The sequence below is a fragment of the Andrographis paniculata genome, unplaced genomic scaffold, assembly GCF_009805555.1.
Source record: "Andrographis paniculata isolate CXL003 unplaced genomic scaffold, ASM980555v1 Contig77END, whole genome shotgun sequence".
NCBI classification, from domain to species: domain Eukaryota; kingdom Viridiplantae; phylum Streptophyta; class Magnoliopsida; order Lamiales; family Acanthaceae; genus Andrographis; species Andrographis paniculata.
In genome coordinates this window covers 196,387-201,689 of record NW_026137614.1, presented here as the reverse complement: position 1 = coordinate 201,689, position 5,303 = coordinate 196,387, and the positions used below count along the sequence as shown (strand labels likewise).

At 32.0% G+C, this 5,303-nt stretch overlaps 1 long non-coding RNA gene across 2 annotated transcripts; it reads left to right on the top strand.

Annotated features, from left to right (window-relative positions):
* Nucleotides 1–3,084: 3,084 nt before the first annotated feature.
* Nucleotides 3,085–5,078, top strand: LOC127239379 (uncharacterized). 2 transcript variants are annotated; one of them, XR_007836116.1, is made up of 3 exons: nt 3,085–3,383; nt 4,482–4,562; nt 4,773–5,078. It is a non-coding gene; the product is annotated as an uncharacterized LOC127239379 (long non-coding RNA). The 2 variants fall into 2 exon arrangements; XR_007836117.1 differs by having other exon boundaries at nt 4,755–5,078.
* Nucleotides 5,079–5,303: the final 225 nt, after the last annotated feature.

Sequence of the window (5,303 nt, the reverse complement as noted above, 5' to 3'; positions counted from 1 at the left end):
CCACCAAATTGGGGTTTACTAGACCGTAGACCGTGAAAATTTTTTAAGAAAAAATAATAAAATTGTATTAATATAAAATAAATAGATACATAACTATAAATTTAGGTCTAAACTAATAATAACAATAATAGTGATAATAATATAAATACTTTGTGAGTTTTGATATTATTTGTAATAGTAATTTTTAATAACAAAATTACATTAAAATAAATTATTTTTTCTCATAATATACTCCTTCCGTCACTTAACAATCTATCAATTTTTCTATTTTGATATGTCCGATAATAAAGTATTCAAATATCCTTCCAATTTACAATATATTACACAAATGTCATTATTTTTTTATCATACAATACTAATAAAAGTTTAGTTTAGTTTTTGTATATTTATTTCTATTATATCACAGTATAATACTAAATTCCGTGAAAAAGCAAACAGATAAATAAATATGGGACAGGGAGAGTATTAGGGTAAATACTCAATTATTTTATTATTTTTAAAAAATTTCGAAACTTTCAATATTTTAATTTTCATGATGACTAATGTATATTATAGATAACGAAAATTAATTGAATCAGCACGGTTGCGGCTTAAACCATCGAGGATGGTTTCTACAGTGGGTCAAATATGAAACAAAAATAAAAGCCCCTACCGCAGGGTGCTTGACAGCAATTCCATACAAATCCAATAGCGAACACTAAAGAAGAAGAAGAAGAATTATAATTATAATAATAATAATAATAATATACAAATTAAAAAAGGAAGTGATTTATCTTTACTTCTTCATCATAATTAGTCTTTAATTTTTATGATTTTAATAGTTTATAATAAAAATTATGTTTAAAAATATTTATTTAATTATTACATATTATAAAAAAAGCTTCTTCTGTAAATTTAGAATTATCTTCTTTATAAAATAATTATAATTATAAAAATTTCATATCAATACACATGTATCTATATTAGTGAAAAAAAGAATAGGTACAATGGGCCTCTATTTACAATGTGCCATGTGTGGGCATCCCTCTGGCAGCGTATGTCAAACTGCTGATAAATAAGAAGTGGTAATAAAACAATCTTATTTTTAACCTAATTAACCAAGTTACAACATAGGCAGCCTATACGGTGAAATTATACTAGCTAGCAATTGGATCGAGCTACGTCGAAATTCAGTAAAATTGTGTCAATTAATCATGTATAAAAATTGATTTTACTCAGGATCCAATTTAATATTTGAAAAAATTACATTATGGAATGAAGAAGCTCGATGAATACAATTTGTCGTTAACCTTGAAATGTTTATGGATTATAGTTAATTAAAACATATTCTCCATCTTCTATAATGGGTTGAAGCTACTGAAGTATAATGACAGCAAGTTAGCAGTAATGCTTGCTAGGAAGTATGTTGTCATTGCGAACAAAACATATTGAAGGAGAAGAAAGTGAAGTTGTCTATACCCTCGTCCCATTTCAAAGCACAAGCTATCGGAGGTTGCAGCTTTACACACTTGCCTTTACAAAGGAAAGCGCACTGGCATGTGAACCATTTAGTTGAGGGTTTATGGCTAGAGATTTTGTGGAGTTTGTGTGAGGAATTTTTTAATCTTGTTCCTACCTTACTCATAGCGGAACTGTCCTGGGTTGGTACCCCAGACGTAGGCCGATTGAGAGCCGAACTGGGTCAACAAACGCCGATGTACTTTTTGTTTTGTTTCATTCTGCACAAACCTTTATGTGATATGTTCATTATACAAACTAGCCGAAGGGAATATCTGAACACAACAAATTTTGACAATTTCCATTTGTTTCTGTTGCACATATCATTTGTATTCATATTTGATTTTCAAATTGGAGAAACACATCTTTGTGGGACCGTTATGTATTCTTTGGAATTTTATTCTTGTTGTTGATTTTAGTATATTTGTGATTTTGTGTCTAAAATATTCGATTTTGATGTAAGAATGTCTTTCGTTGTTTTTTAACTGTTGGAATATGAAATTAATTTTTTAAAAAAAATAAAATAAAGAAAGAAAGAAAAAAAAAAAGAGAGTCATATTCATAAGACTATACATTCAACGACGACTACAACACCACAATGTGTACTCACTCTGGAACTCTTTAGAGACGGATGATGATCGCATTGTTGTCTCTTTGACGAGCCCAGATGTTGAGCTCCATGCCACTTATGAACCCATTCTTTTTCGCAATTTGGTGCCATGGCTTACGTATAAAGTAACTGTGCGGCTTGCCTCTCGACATCTTCATTTTCAAATATGACTAGTATGTTCTCAACGTGAAGATCCACCACTTGGATCCTCAGATGGTGGTTTTGCGCCAGCTTTTCCACTTCTTCTTGGGTAAGAAAATCTTTGAAGTTAGCATTGGCTTGCACGCATGGCATTGCTAGCTGTTCATTCTTTCTATCCTCCACATTGCTTTTACTCAGCCTCGTCCTCATTATAAGGACCTTATTATTATTAATAATATTATTGTTGTTGTTATTATTTTGAGCTGCCGCAGGCAATGGTGGTGTCGACAGCAATGGGGGTGGCAATGTATCAACTGATTGTAATAAGGTCTAGCCATTTCCATCGCCATCGCCGCCTATTCCAGCCTCGACAGGTGCTGCACATGGAGGAGATATTTCGCCTAATTGTGGCCTTGCCGCCAGGGCGCCAAAATCATGATCATGAGCTAGCGGTGGATTAGGTCTATCAACCAATACGATGGGATCGACAGGAAAGCACTACAAAAAAAAATGCTCATTTGTAGCGAAATCTTATTCGCTACTATATTTTCGTTACAAAAGCTATTTTTTGTTTCGAATTTTCTCGTAACAAATAGTTTTTTCGGTTTAGTCAACTTTTTTTCTTTTGTTACGATATTTTTTCGTTACAGCTATAGTAATTTTAATTTTAAATTTTAAACTAAATATAATACTTATATATTAATGATACAAATTAAAATTAAAATTAAAATAATTATTTATTTAAATTTAAAATTATAATATTCAATTAAACATTAAAATTAAAATTAAAATTTAAACCAAATTAAAACATAATTCCGTAATGCGGCGCCTTCTACCCCGACATCTCTGTTTCTTCTTCCTTCTTTCTTCTTCGTCTTCTTCGATCTTCTTCGTCTTCGTCGTTCTTCTTCTTTATCTTCTCCTTCTTCGTTCTTTTCTCTTCTTTCTTTTTTCTTTTTCTTCTTCTCCTTCTCGTATGTATTCCTTCACCTTCCACATTTTCCTCCGTTCTGCACCCCTGGACCGCGCGCCGCCTCCACCTTCCTCGGCCGTTGACCGTGCTCCGCTGCTCCTTTCTTGACCCGTAACCATCACTGCCCGCCGACGTCCTCAAATTCCAAACCTAGTTTTTCCCGTACGTTTGGATTTGCTTATTTTTATTTATTTTTATATTTTTTTTCACTAGTTAGGCTTTTTTTGCCAAATATTGTTCATATTTATAGATTTACGGAGGTTAATGGGATTTACACTTCTCTTGAATATTTTTAGGGCTCAATTTAGGGCAAATTTTAAAACATATGTTGTTTGCTAACTGCTTTCTACAATAAATGCCTATTCTTTCTATTTGAAACCCTAATTGTAATATGCTCTAGAATATGAAGAATTAGGATTGGAGAATCAGCTTGGAGCCAGACAGGTGTATGCTGTGGATGCCAGCAATATTGCAGTTCAAGTGATTTTATTAATTTCTTAATTGAGTATGCATAAGTGGCAGTGTTTTGGTTGGAGACGTAGTCACTTGATGAAAGCATTTGACTTAATATTTAGAGACGTTTTCTCATCTATTAACTTCAATAATTTATACAATATTTAGTTTGCATTATGTGATCGATCAACCACACTTATGGTAGACAAAAAATTATCTAATGCTTTACAGTTGGTCAAACTATTCATGTTCATTTATCATAGATTTCTCCTATCTTCTTAATGAATTGTCTCATTGACATTGCCATGAAAATAAAAAGTATATGCACAATGATTTGATGCTATTCCATATATAAATTTTGGAAGGATGCCAATAAGAAATCTAATACTTTTGACTGCATCTAATGGTTGCTGAATTTTTCGAACTCGCGTACAAGGAATTTTGGAACGATAATATATCAGTCAATCTACTTCTGCAATATAGACCAGAAGACTTAAACGAAAGTTGTACTATTGTTTTAAAACAGTTAGCAAACCAAATTTGAGCATAATTTTTAAAACATACACTCTTTGAAAATTTTTTGAATAATACTTTGAAAATTTAGGTAGAATGTTTAAAATATAAACTTTTAGGCCAATTGAGGGACATATTATTGGCTTCTTGATTAATGTTCACAAAAAATATATTCCACATACTTAGTTGTTTGTATATTTTCCGTTGCTAGGTATTGCTTTTTTCGTGTGAATTTGTCCAAACACAAACACATACAAAAATTAACTCACATTCTTTCTTGCTCTCCATCTCCAGGAATCAACCAACAAGATAGACATAAAAGATTATAAAGTTAGCTTTACTAGTTTTGATATCGATCGCCTAGGTTTTACAAAGGTATTTCCTTTTTTCATACGAATCGGATCATGTAAATATGTAGAGATCGAGCTGTTGTATATTCCTCAATATTTTGAGGAAGAAATAGGTTGGTTTAACTAAATACCCTTTGTGTAATCATATTTTGATTAATATATGTGTAAAAGTGGATTTTATTGATTGCATATCCTGATGGTGTTGATAGTTTTGCAGTTGTCTTGTTTCATGCAGATCATTATGAAAGTTGTGGAGTGCTATGCACCAGGAGCTATTGTCCTCCAATGTGGAGCAGATTCACCCTCTGGGGACTGATTAAGATACTATAACCTTTCCATTGATGGTGTTATGCTTGTAATTTATATAGTGTTTTTTGTCTTCACGTAATATTATGGATTAATTGATGATTGAATGAACTTGTCACCAGTAACATTTCAAAGTATCGTAATTTATGTTGAATTGGATATATTCTTGCAAGGCATGCTGCATATGTCAATTTTGTCAAGCAATTCAATTTGTCTTTGTTGGTTTTTTTTTTTTTTTTTGGTGTATAACACACTGTTCAGTGCTTCTATATGTACATCTTATCTTTGCCTAGCAAAGTAGCAATATACTAATATAGGTAACTGGAGGTGGCGGATACGCTAAAGAAAACGTTGCTAGGTGTTGGACTGTGGAGACGAGTGTCATTTTGGATGCGGATCTCTCTAATGGTATTGTTTTATAATATTAGTGGCCCACTAAAAATTTCTATTAGACTTGCAA